Consider the following 15,038-nt stretch of genomic DNA (forward strand, 5'->3'; position numbering starts at 1 on the left):
AGCACGTTTTGCACATTCGATCCCATTCACCAGCAACCACTAGTGAGCTAAGTTTATATTAATTGTATTGCACTCGATGAAAACACCAAGTGCAATATCTTTTGGAGACTCTTGCTTTAACACATTGACCACAAACGTCTTTTCATTAAATTACAACTTTAATTATTATTAATACTACAGTGAACAAACAAAAATAACTTATTAGCTCAAAAGTTACCATTTGGGTTATTTTTGGTGTCGCTGATTACGAATCTAATGTTAGTTTTTCAAAATACAAAATGGCGGACAACATTTTCAAAACTTACTTGACTTTGCTTAAAAATTTGTACTTGAGGGTTTTGGGGATCACTGATTACGAATTCGATGTTAGTTTTTCAAAATACAAAATGGCGGATCCAATATGGCGAACAAAATTTTCAAAACTTACTTGATTTTGCTTAAAAATTTGTACTTGAGGGTTTTTGGGTTCACTGATTACGAATTCGATGTTAGTTTTTCAAAATTCAAAATGTCGGATCCAATATGGCGGACGATATTTAAAAAAAATGCTTAAATTTTCTTAAAAATTAGTACTCAAGGATTTTTAGGATCGCTGATTACGAATCCGAAGTAAGAATTCCAAAATTCAAAATGGCGGATCCGATATGGCGAACGATTTTTTCAAAAAAATTTATAACATTTTGGCAAAATTTGATTGAACAATTTTTCATGAAACCGAAACCCTCTAAATTAAAAATGTTTAAGCAAATGCAATCAATTTCTAAAAACCAATTTTTTAGGAAAAAAAATAATAATTTTTTAAAAAATCGTCCGCCATTTTGAATTTTAAAACACTAACATCGGATTCATAATCAGCGACCCTAAAATCCCTTGAGTACCTACTAATTTTTAAACAAATCCAAGCAATTTTTTAAAATATCATCCGCCATATTGAATTCGCCATTTTGAATTTTGAAAAAATAACATCGAATTCGTAATCAGCGATCCCGAAAAACCCCCAAATACCAAGTATCAGGAAAAAAATTTTTCTGTACATTTTGGTCACTTTTTGTCGAATTCCTTCTGCCAACGAAAATGTTAATAATATTTCTTAAGAATAATTAACTTATTTAATGTCAGTACTACTTTTCTCAGTATTAATTATGTTCGTGTATACAAGTAAATTTAATTGCTAATTATTATAAAACTATAATTAGTAATTAATAAATTTAATTATAATAATATAATTTATCAAATTATAATTAAATAAGAATACAGCAATGTAAAATTGCTTTACCACAAAGGAAAAGAGATTATAATTTAAAAAATCTTTGCTGTATCAAAGGAAAAAATTAGAATTCTTCCAATATCTACTTGACTGAAAGCTAGTTTCATTTTTTTCCCTTTAACAATTAAAAGTTAATAAATTCTTCAATATAAAAATTGGTACGAAAATTAAAATTCTTTTATTATTTTGAAATAAAATTGTAAAAATTAGAAGTAAAGTTTGTAAAAATTTACTAATTATTCATTAAATTATTTTTCCAAGCTATAGTGGATTACAATTTTTGATAAAAAAAAAATTTTTCCGGTTTGTTTTGCAAACTGGTGGTCAATTACGTAACTTCTTCCGGATCCCACATTTCGGATTTTACTTTTCACACTCCAGATTTTACTTTCAAAATCTCGTATTCCGGATCCCACATTTCGTATTCCACATTTAGTACTCCACATTCCGGATCCCACTTTCAAAATTCCGTATTCCACATTCCGGATTTCACTTTCGAAATTCCGTATTTCACATTCCGGATCCCACATTCAAAATTTCGAATTTCAGATTCCACATTCCAAATTCCACTATCAAAATTCCGGATTCCACATTTTACATTTCGTACTCCAGATCCTACTTTTCACATTTCGAATTCTACATTCCGGATCCCACTTTCGAAATTACGTATTTCAGATTCCACGTTCCGGATTCCACTTTCAAAATTCCATATACCGTATTCCACTTTTCAAATTCCGTACTCCGGATCCTACATTCCGGATTCCACTTCCAAAAAATTCTGGTATCCACATCCCAATTCTGAAAGTGGAATCCAGAATGTGGAAAATGAAATACGGAATGTGGAATATAAAATCTGAAATTTTGTAAGTGGAATCCAGAATGTAGAATATAGGATCCGGAATACGGAATTTTGAAAGTGGAATCCGGAATATGAAAAGTGAGATCCGAAATGTGGAAACCGGAATACGGAATCCGAAATGTAAAAAGTGGGATCCGGAATGTGAAAAGTGGAATGTGGGATACGGAATGTGGAATCCGGAAAAAGTTTCGTAATTGGCTGGAATGAATCGAAGCGACATCTATTCTACCTTACCGACTCAATACAGACGAGAAATTGTATTCAAAAAAATGTATCGGACGAATGTCAATTCTGCTATCATAGTGTTCGAAGAATTAAATGTTTTGACAAATGCAAAATTTGGAAAATTAAATATTGTGACAACAGGAATTTCGGGAAGTTAAATATTATGATAAATGGACATCACTGATCATTAGCCAAGAGGAAATATTCAATTCTGTTAAGATTTACGGGCTATTAGTAGTTTTGAACAGCAGCTTGCATACAACGACTAGCATTGAAAGCGCAGTTCGCCGCTGCGCGAAAAGACAAAAAATTCAATATCTCGGAAAGTTTAAGAGTCTCCAACGATTTTTTTTATCAAAATACTCGTGAGATCCTAAGGAATCGAAATATCAGTATAAGAAGAAAATTAAAGATACGCTTATCAAAGAAAAATTTGTTTAAACAATAATTTTTAATTTTTTTTGTTTAAAAAACAAATTTTTTTTCTAAATTGTTAGCTAATAATACGTATTCCCTGAAAAAATCATTAAAATCGATTCGTTTTTCTTTGAGATACAAATTTTTCAAAATTTCCAAAAAAATTTTAAAAGTCCTGTAAATCCCACAATTTTCAAAATTTTCAAAAATCGCTTTTAGACTTTTCATTAGCATGTATTTCACTACATTTTCCCAAAGTTTCATCGAAATCGAAAACCTAGGGGACAACTTTGATTTTTTAGGCATGATTTGACCCATTAGCTTGTGCACATTGTTTCAAAAATGCTTGTTGTCTATTCAATTCATCTATAAACTATTTATCAAGTCACTGAGTTTTTGATAATTCTTCTAGCTCCATTTTCAAAGATGTTACAATTTGAATTTGTATTGTTATAATTTCCCTTCAAATTATTTTTAAAAAAAAGGAAATTAGATAAAGTAATTTTTTGATAAAATAGATATTTAGACAAAAATTGTTTATTTAGAGGAAATGTATAATATGCGCCTCGGGTAAGTTTGCACTTCATGGATAATGTTTGCGACATGAAACCCGTTGAGAAATCTCGCACAGCTACTCGATCATTTAGGGAAAGCCCAGACCGGTCAACAGGGGATTTATCGAAAGAGATAGAAGCTTTGCGCGTGTGCCATTTGAAAAAGAAGCGGAGCCTTTTTAAGTTGTCGCACTCTGATGGTTTTTCTTCGACTATGTAAGGATTCCACAAGTCTTTGAACATCTTCAGATCGTTAGGCAGGAACATTAGCGAGACGGTCATCTCTTTTGGTCATTACTCGAAAAAGATTGATAACTTTTTTTTTCCCCTTCTTTTCTTAATGAAAAACTTCAATCATTTTTTTTTCATCTTTCTCATACTTTTCCGATTAAAGATTCATTTACAGCCGATTAGTCAAAAAAACGAAACAATATATATAATTCATTGTAATGACGTTTTTTTCTATAAATATATATACAAGAATAAAGAGAAAATCCTAAATCGGTGTTTGCAAAGTATCGCTAGTAAATTGAAAACCGTAGCTTTGTATCTGGGAATCACGATGCGGCTTTGACTTCCCTTTCGGATACTATATACCGCCTCTCTACAATTTTATTTTTCTTTTTCCACTTGGAATTTTTTCTTTTCTCCTGCCTTTCTCGGTTTTTCGTTTGAAAAGGGGCAGAGATTCTCTGTGGGACAATCGATCGCCGTTGGGTACTCAAAGCAATTCCGAACAGTGAATTTATATTACACACTCTTTCGAAAACTAGCATTTCATTTCCTGGAGTGTATTTCCATTTATGCGAATTGAAAATTGAGCTGATGATAATATTTTTTTTCTTCAAAATTTTTGTTTTAGACAAAATTGAATATATTCTTTTTTTTTGCAACTATTTCCTTCTTGTGATGAAAATATCAAAATTTGAAGGAGAGGAATCTCAATAGAGAGAGAGAGAGAGAGAGAGAGAGAGAGAGAGAGAGAGAGAGAGACCATATAATCATGAGCATCGCGTCGTATCACCGCCCTCAAATTCCCGCGAGGCTCGTCTGAATTTCGGGATTAAAACCACAATTAGGCAACTGCTGGTATCCGAACTCAAGCTACACTCAAGGCTGTAATTAACATAGAGTCTGAGCTGACTCGATGTACATACATCTTCACCCGAGCCTCGCACTCGAAACGAGCTTTGAACGTACAACCTCTCTCCCGAGTGCCGTGTCTATAACTATCATGTGATTCTCAACACGAACGAGCATTAGATGGTTATCATTCGGAAGCCTACCCTACCAAGAAATCTAGATATTGTATGTGTACACGCCCTCCTATCACGGAACTTGATTTATTCGAATAATGTAATCATGGTTTTTTTTTCTTATTCAATTTATTTGATCCCAAAAAATCCTCTTATTATTTACTTATCGATGTAATTTTTAGAGATTTATCAAACGCTTTTGATTGTGTGAACCATGACTTAATTATTACTAAATTAACTAAACAAGGAGTTTCAGATAAAATACTTAAATTAATACAATTAATTTATTAATTATTTATTAATACAATTAAGTAATAGAAGTACGACAGTTTTTTTATAATGGTTATTCCTCCGTTTCTTTTGTTCCTACCTTTGGGGTACCTCAAGGTTCTAATCTTGGACCATTACTCTTTGTTATATTTTATAACGTTGAATTTCATATATTATTGATTTTTTATTTTAAATTTAAATTATTTATTATTATACCCCCACAGAACCGAAACTTTCCTAAAGATTTATTTAAAATGTTCGTAATATTTAATTGCAATGTTTAGTGAAAATTGTGTAAAGATTTAAATGTCCCGATTAAATAAATGTTAAGTGAGAAACTTTGTTAAATATTCAGGAAAGTTTCGTGATAAACATTTATTCAAGTGGAACATTTAAATCTTTACACAATTTTCACTAAACGTTGCAATTAAATATTCCGAACATTTCAAATAAATTTTTAGGAAATCTTTAGGAAAGTTTCGGTGCTGTGGGGGTATTTTCAAGACAATCAACATATATACTTTTTATTATTAATTTTGCCAAGTTATTTTATGGAAAATAACTAAACCTAAAAAATAGTTAAATTACCTAACAGGTAAATTTTATAATTCTAATTAGGAAAAACTAAAACCAGCTCAGGAATTCCATTGCTACTTTACAGCAACAATAGACCGCAGAGAGGGGAAAATAAGGATGAACACCATTAATTAGACAAAATTTATAACAGTAACACTATTTATTAATATTCACTTCAAATTTCAGAAAACATTAAATAAAGGCAGAAGGCCGAAAGACAAGATTTATATTTTATTTATTCAATTATACTTTAATGATAATGAGATTGATTCTGAAGGAAACGACTTCTAATTAATTTATTGGGACTCAGCGTCTACTTGACGACGACAATAACGACTTGTCATATTTATATAATTTTAAATTTTAATTATTTTACACGAAAAAGAATAGAACACAACTTGACTCTACGAACACCAGGATGAGAATGAGAGTAAAATGTCTGACGAGTCAAACTCGAATGCGTCGCTAAACAGCGGCCTCTCTTCTCGGTGTCATTGAGATCAATTAATATTCAATAATACAATATCCGCGACCGATAATCGATACGCGGTCGTCGGTAACGCAGATCCCTACACTATCCGATTTTAAATTGATTGATGCGACAAGTCCATAGGAAATTGACTGGCCGTATTGATTTGACAAATCGCCAACAAAACAGCAATTTCGTCTTCCTGGTGTTCTTAAATATTCGGGACTCTCATCCAAATATATACAACAGGAAGCTCTTCTCTTGATGACTTCTAATTTCAACGATAGATAGTGATGTCTTCGACGTCTTTGTGACCCGGCGAGAATCCTCAATGCCTCGCGAGAGTTTTCATAACAGAAGGAAAGGACAAATCAGAATCGAAATTATGTCGACAATTAATCTGATGACTTTGGCAATTGGTTTCCCCCACAGCACCGAAAATTTCCTGAAAATTTCCTAAAGATTTATTTGCAAACTTCGGAAACTTTAATTGCAAAGTTTATAGAAAATTGTATAAAGATTTAAATGTCCAAAATGAGTAAATGTTTGGCGTAAAACTTGACGGAAGATTTAAATTAAATTTTCCAGAAATTTTCGACGCGAAAATTGAGTGAAGATTTAAATTAAAGTTTCGTGAAATGTTTGGCGTAAAAGTTGACTAAAAATTTAAATTAAATATTTATTAAAAATTTATACCGAAAGTTGAGTGAAAATGTAATTTAAATATTCAGTCAATTTTTGTGACCAACATTTCCTAAAAATTTAAATTAAATTTTCAGAAAAGGTTGGACGAAAATATTTGTAAAAAATACTATTATTCGTAAAGCAAACAAAACCTTTGGTTTTATATTCAGATCTTGTAATAAATTTAAAAACATAATTGTTATTAAATTCCTATTTCATTCTTTTGTAAGGTCTATGTTTATTTACTGTTTTGTTGTTTAGAAAAATGAAATATCTTACATATCTGATGGTGATGCTTATTGACAAATGTCAAAAAAGATTTTTAAAATTTCTTCAATTCTATATACAAAAAGTGCTCTAAAAAGTAAGCGGTATAACTTGACGAGACTTTTCTGGTGATCTGAAATTTAAATCTGCTCTCTTAAAAACCTAGTGGCATGCATCAAGAGATTGACAAGAACAAAACATTTAGATGGTGTATATGTATGGAAGAAGATAACGAAAGAATGAAGGCGTACTACTAAAATTGTATTTAAACAATTTTACTTGCACAAACTAAAAACACTTTCCGCTATCGTAAAAGTATTTACAATTGTTTGTTACTAAAATTTAACATTATAATTGTTTTCAGAATGTTAAAGTTTTAAATTACTTTTTTGTAGTCACAACTGTTTATACTTGCGATGCCGTTTTAGGTTTTATTATTCTTCATAATGAGGGAAATCTAGTAAGTATCAGTCAGAAAAAGAATAACCATCGAAGAAGAAAGAACTTTGTCTAATCGGAAACTATGAATGTTTCCTAGAAAATGCACATCCACACATACAGTATAAATACCGAATTTACTATAGTAAACTATAGGAATTACATATTGTTTATCGTATAAATTTATTCTTTTAAGGGGTTACACCACTGTAGAATTTTCAAAAAATCGAAAATTTTTTATTGCTTAAAAATTTTTTTGAACCTTTTAGAATTAAGAAAAAAAAAGATTTATATCGATAGGAAAATTTTTTCCTTGAAATTTCGCACTTCTTTCCAAGCCGTGCCACCTGCTCCAAACCGACTACGTGCGGTAAGTTGTTACCTGCTTGTCGGGTTCACATAATACCTTTGAATTCAACTTCGAACTTTTCTAATTCACTAAAAGATGTCATTAGAAGGTCAACTATATGGTCCTGGAATAGCAGACTAATGGTAAAAAAATTTTTAGTACTTAAATCTGTTATTTTTTTAGGCATTAAACACATGTCAAAATTTTAAATGCCTTTTTCTCGAAATACGATTTTTCAAATCTGCACGCAGTATAACTCAATCAATTTTTATTTTTTTGAATCCAAATTTTTATCATATTTTTAAAACAACATTCCTCACAGAAATACGTGACCGATTTTCGATATGATAAAATTTGTATTTTTTAGAGACGAAAAAGTACCGATTTTTTGGTCGCAAAATCGACTTGTAATTTAAAAAGCTCGTCAATTTAACGAAAATAAATATTTTCAAAATCGAACACGTAGCTATTTTAATGTAAATTAAGAAAAAATGACCTAAATTTTGAAGTGATGTTTGTTTCAAGACTCTGAATATATCCGCAAGTCCTCCCCCTCCCTTTCTCTCTCTCACCGGATTTCCCGCCAAAAATGACGTAAATTTTGAGGTTATGTTCGTTTAAAGACTCTGAATATAGCCCTAATTGACCCCCTCTTCGTTGAGGGGAGGAGGTTGATATTCCACCAAAAATGACCTGAATTTAGAGGTTATGTTCGATTCAAGACTCTGAATATAGTCGCAAGTCCCCCTCCCTTACGTTGAGAGGGAGGTAGATTTTCCGCCAAAAATGACCTAAATTTTGAGGTTATGTTATTTTAACAGGAAACGAATAAGAAACAAACATAACCTCAAAATTTGGGTCAACATTTGGCGGAAAACGACCAAAAAACAAGCTTAACCTCAAAATTTAGGTCAAACTTTGGAGGAAAATGACCAAAAAACGAAAGTTTTGTTGTTGTTGTTTCAGATTAACTTTTGCAACCTATGTTCTGCGTGCAGTGGAGCTCCGCCAATAAAAACCATCTTCGAAGAACGGCCGTAACTCCGCCATTTTGTAACTTTCTTAAATAAAAAAAATATTTTTATAAACATAAAAATATGCCTAACAATATCCTTCAATTTAATTATCTTCCTATTTCTCCTTCCACGAAAAAAATAGCAAAAGAAATGTTAAATTTCAGCCTCTGACAGTGGTGAAATCTCTTAAAGCGCTAACCTAAATTTAGTTAATATTTCATATTGTTAGCTAGGCAACTATTAGAATTTAAGAGTACTATTTCTACAAAAAAGCTTATTCCGTCTATAAATAATAAATAAAAAAAATAATTTTTTCCGTAGTTGGGAAAAATAGTTAATTGCACGTCGTTTTAATATAAAAAAATAAAAAGTAGTGTAAATTGTTACAATAGAACAAAGAAGAATATTGCGTGAGAAATCTAATTCGCCTCTCAATTTTATTCTAATTGTATATAAAAATATTTTTTTTTTTTTTTTAAAGAACGCCAATTACACATTTTCTTCAAGAGCTTTTTTAAAAAAAATTCCCTTTTTACAATATTGTACATTTATAAAAGAGGTAGTTAATTAATGTTTGTCGTAAAAGTGGTTTAAATAACAAAGCAAAGTATAAAAAGTGAGGTCAAAGAAAGAAGCACTGAAAAAGACTAGCGAGATGAGTCGATATACACTTTATATCTATATAGTGAAATGGTGAGGGTACCGCGAAAGTGACAAAGTGAGTGTGGTGTAAGTAGAAAGACTCATTATGCAGTCAGACTACAGAGTGCCTTCAAAGGCTAACTCCACTGTGCTGTATATATAGGGAAAACTCGGGTCAGTTGGTGACGACAATTCTGTGTACAATCTTATTCACGTAGTATCTACTCGACCAGATATATTGTTGTATTGTCATGACCAATTTATTATTATTGCATCAGTGATTAAAATCTTACTTGTTAATTAAACCAATTTTTATTATAAATAGTAAAAATTGATTTAACCCTAATAACACAAGATATCTTGGGATATATTGATAATATCCCGCAGATATCCTAGGGATGTCCTATGGATATCAAAAGGATCTCTTAAGGATATCCAAAAAATCGGCGGTTTGGATATCCTTTGGATATCTGAGGATATCCACAGGATATCTTCTGGATATCTCTATAGACTTTCATAAATGTCCTCCAGATATCCCATAGATATCGTCAGGATATCCCACAGATATCATCAGGATATCCCATAGATATCGTCAGGATATCCCACAGATATCATCAGGATATCCCATAGATATCGTCAGGATATTCCACAGATATTTTCAGGATATTCTCAGTATATTTTCTGGATGTCAAGAAGATATTCTCAGGATACTGTTTTTAATCTATGTTGAGATATTAAATATCCCGTGGATATCCTAAGAATATCACACGGACATCCTGAGGATATCCCATGGATATCCTGCGATATAATATCCAATAGATATTTTGTGGATGTCTTTGGGATATCCTATGGATGTCCTGTTGATGTCCCATAGACCGGCAGTTTGGATATCCTAAGGATATCCTTTTGTTATGAGGGAATTATGCATAACATGGAGAAAAATTATTTAGCTGTAGCAGCAAATATATATTTTCGAAAAAATTCATAGTATGTCATGAAATAACTAAATAATTTGAAACTCGAATATTTTAATTGATATAAGAAATATTTACTTGAACTCATTTAAATAATATTTAATTCGAATGAATTGTTATTTTAGTCATAGGACAAATTATTTTATTTTGCTGCAATTGAAATAGCTAACAGAGCTAATCATTATAGTCATTACAGCTAATAATTTGCGCTCGATGTTAGTTACTTTAGCAAAATTATTAGGTCTCCAGCTGACAATTATTAGTTGCCATATAGCTAAAATCAGTTAGTAGAAATAGCTAATAAAATTGCTATCCATATAATAACAAATAAAATTAGCTGAAATAGCCAAGAGTTAGATATATCAGCTAACTTTATTTTCTTCGTGTACAGAATATATGTAAATTTAAATTCCAAAAATAAAAAATACAAACAAAATCCTCTGTAAAATTTTAATTAATGAAATATTAAATCTCTTTTAAGTACTCCATAAGTAGAATTTATAGATTAAATAATAAAATTAATAACAACTTTTCTAAATACAGCTTATTTTGGATTTTACCACTTTTCTAAATTCTCCATGAGTTGAGAGAGTATATTCTCAACACAAATCTGTGTAATATCCATGGCAGTGGTAAGCCATCGACTTTGGCTGATCATTAAGCGGATTGGTGGTACATGAATTTATCCCGTATCATCATTACGATTAGAATGTTATACCACAAATGGCAGAGGGCCTTACGTGTATATTGTTAATAGACCTTATTAACTTTTATAGTATAATAGTACTCAGTAGTGTTAGCATATGTTTCACTATAAATTTATTATTACTCTCTAAATTTGAACCAGCGAAATTTCGCTGATTCTCAGCTATAAGTATACAACTGATTCCAATCAGCGTATATACACTGCTGAATTAGTATGGAATTTCACTGATTTTGCAGTATTTAATATGATTCTTTAGTTTTCCATTTTTCTCCGTCTAGTTTATATTTGGGGTTTTCTTCAGAGTGATGCTATAAAAAGCTGATTAACTTATATTAGAAGCTTCTGCAGTGGGATTACTAATAGCGCTAGTCGCTATGTAGCTCTTTTCGTTATTTAGAATTAAAAACTTACATATTTTTAGTGAAATTTGTTCCAAATCATGGCCAAAATAAAATACCGTTGACAATTTCTTCAAAGCTTAAACTGCATGATGGTAAGTTAGAAGATACTATAAACATAACCCCTCTAAATAAGGACATTGACATAGAATTCATGTCAATTTCCTAAAATATTTTATCTACGTAGCAAACAAATACAACATGAAGGTGGAATCAATTCTCTAACTTCATGTTTGCCAACTGTTAGTTTCAAATAAAATAATTAACCAGTGACGAAATAAATTATACTTTAATATTGCAAATAATCTATTAATTTAATAAATAACAACTTTAAAAATAAATTATCTAGTTTAATGTTAAAATATTTTATAAAGGGAAATAAATTTTTTTAATTTAATTTAATAAATAAAAATTAAGACAATTAATCTTATTGCAAGAATTAAAAATAATAATTGCATGAGATTTAAAATTAGGATATCTTTACCAGCCTAAATTTAAAAATTGATAAATTTTTTAAATTAAATTAATTTAAATTTTCATTTTTTGAAAAACTCTTTAACGCACAAAAAATGCCCTATACATTTTTTTAGTGAACCCTTGCGTGAGAACAAAAATTCTATTTCTGAGGTTATATCTTCAAAATATTTTAAATTAAATTTTTTTCCATTTTAGACAATGTCTAATAGAAACTTTTAATCCTATGAAAAAGATAATAACTATAAATGCAATAAATATTTTATTATTAATATAAAAAAGAAGAGTAAATAGTTTATTATTATTGGATAAAGTTGAATTAGTTTCTTGATTTTTTGTAAGGATAGAAATTGGAAATAAAAGTGTTAATATAATAATATTAATAATTATCGTTGCCTCGAATTGCCTTTTTATAACTTTTGAGATTTGAAGTGTTACACTTGAAAAATTTGTCAGCCTTTTAGATACTTCTTTAATTTGCTTCATTTCTTCATCTTGGGAAATCCTTATGAATTTGATACATTCTTGATTCTAAAAAAAATTGTTAAATTATAAAATAAAGCAAATATGAGAAAAAAATACACAGAAAAACAATTGTACAAACCTAAATCTATCAAAATGATATCATTTTTTTAGTCACCCGATATCAAGAAAATTTTTTAAAGTGAATGTAGCTTTGAATCGCTACGTAGCGAAATCTTCGTAGCGCTGTCGTTATTTGTAATCCTACTCCTGATGTTTAAGTCTTCATTCGATCAAAAATATTCATTAAAAAATTATTTTGATTTTACATAATTAGAAATGAAGTTTAATGAAGGTAAACCTATCACTACACATAATCTAAAATTTGTTGGGAGCTGAGATCCCTTTCACCAATAATTATTTCCCTAACAGCATCCGGATATTCAGGATAACTTACGGATGTCCTAGGGATAACATCCATACGATGTTTCAGGGATATCCATAGATATCTTGACGACATTCTAGTTATCCAAATTTCCGGATATGAATACGACTTCCATAGGATATTCTGAAACAGGGTATCTAACGGTCAGGGAAGTCAGGGAATTTAAATGGTCAGGGAAAAGTCAGGGAATTTCTTTAATATTCTGCAATTTTTAATGACTAAATTAAAGTAACTATTAGTTTCAAAATTTTTTTTTACTTTTTTCCCAAAGCAAATGCAAATTCAAAAGTTGGCCTTTACACTCAATTATTAAGCATATGTGATATATATATCTTATATTCATTAAGTAAATAATTATTTACAACTATTTATTGAATCTAATAAATAATTTTTTAAACTTGGAACAATTAATTAATTTTTTTTAGTGAAATATTTGGTTTTTTAATATAAATAAAAATTATTTAATACAATTTTCTTTTATCGGTTCAACTTAAAAAAAAAAAATTATTCATTAATACAAATAATTTATTATTTAATGCTAATACCTACATTTAACTTATAAAAAATTTAAGGGCGTCGAATCTTAAATTATCGAATTTCTATTTAGCAAAATTGTATAAAGTCTATTTAACAGAACTCTTAAAAAGCATTTTTTTAAATACTATTTAAAAATTTTTAATTAATATAATTTCAATTTAACGAAATTTATGTCTAGAAAAATTGACAAAACAAGAACAAAGTAGAATTTTTCTTAAATGAGAATTCTGTTAAATATGAATTAGTTCGAATTAAAATTTTCTTTAATAAAAACTTTGTTAATTAAGAATTTGTGTTATATAGAAATTCTGTTAATTGTAAATTTATTCGATGACAATTCTGTTAAGTAAATATTTTTGATAAATCAAAATTTATTAAAATAACAATTCTGTTAAAAAAATGTTTCTTTGTGCAACTTTTCTTGACATAAATTCCGTTAAATTAAAATTTTATTAATTTGAAATTCGATGAACTAGAAAATTTGCTTTATATAATTTTACTAATTAAAAATTTGATAATTTAAGATTTGACGCCGTAAAAATTCTTTTAAATTAAATATTGAGAATATTTAAATACGTCCCCAATTAGTTTATTTATTTCACTTAAATATTTTATTTTTTATGAAACATTATTTATTTGGTTCAAATACATATGAAATTAGTGGATAAAAGACAGGTAAATGATTTAAGTGTATGAAAATAAATTTTATTTAATTAAAATAAAATTTTTTTAATGTAATTTAGGTCAGGAAAAAGTAAGGTAATTTTCTTCCTAGCAGTTGTAAGACACCCTGTGAAATATCCGTTGCTATTGGGGTATATTCAATGAAAATAATTAAAAGAGAATAGAATTTACTTATTATTATTGTATAAATTTATATTTTTGAGTATGGATTCTCTTCCAATAACTCGGGAATAATTTCAATTGAAATCCATTAAATTTGAAAATAAAATAAGGAATAACACAATAAAAGGAATAAAAATATTATTTTGAATTTATCACTCGGCAGTATTAAATAATAGAAATGATGATATCTATCACTCCGAGTCAGAATTAAAAAGGAATAAAAAACTATTCTTTATGTGTCAACGACACAGTCGTCCTCTTCAGAAACTGAAATTTTTATTGTAAATATAAGATACAAAATTTAAAAAAAAAATTTATAAACAATTATTAAATAAACTTTACCTAAAGATAGTTAACATATTTTTTAGAAAAAATGTAAACTAAATGTTCAATACCCTAATAACACAAGATATCTTGGGATATATTGATAATATCCCGCAGATATCCTAGGGATGTCCTATGGATATCAAAAGGATCTCTTAAGGATATCCAAAAAATCGGCGGTTTGGTCATTTTTTGCTTTTAGGGGTAAAAACAACCCTTAAATGAAAGGTGATAGGAAATCTTGTACAAAAAAATAATTTTTTATGAAACCTAGTATCTCGGGGTTTTCCGGGTCGCTGATTACTAATCTGATGTCAGATTTTCAAAATTCAAAATGTCGGATCCAATATGGCGGTCGAAATTTATAAAAATTCACCAATTCATTTGTAAGTTGTTACTTAGGGGTTTTTGGGGTCGCTGATTACGAATATGATGTCAGATTTTCAAAATTCAAAATGGCGGATCCAATATGGCGGTCAAAATTTATAAATATTAATTATTTTTTATAAAACTTGGTGTCTAGGCGTTTTTGGGGTCGCTGATAATAACATAATAATAATAATAATAATAATAATAATAACAT

This window comes from Leptopilina boulardi, unplaced genomic scaffold (genome assembly GCF_019393585.1).
Source record: "Leptopilina boulardi isolate dan_hultmark-lab unplaced genomic scaffold, ZJU_Lbou_2.1 LbouV2_341, whole genome shotgun sequence".
In the NCBI taxonomy this organism is placed as follows: Eukaryota; Metazoa; Arthropoda; class Insecta; order Hymenoptera; family Figitidae; genus Leptopilina; species Leptopilina boulardi.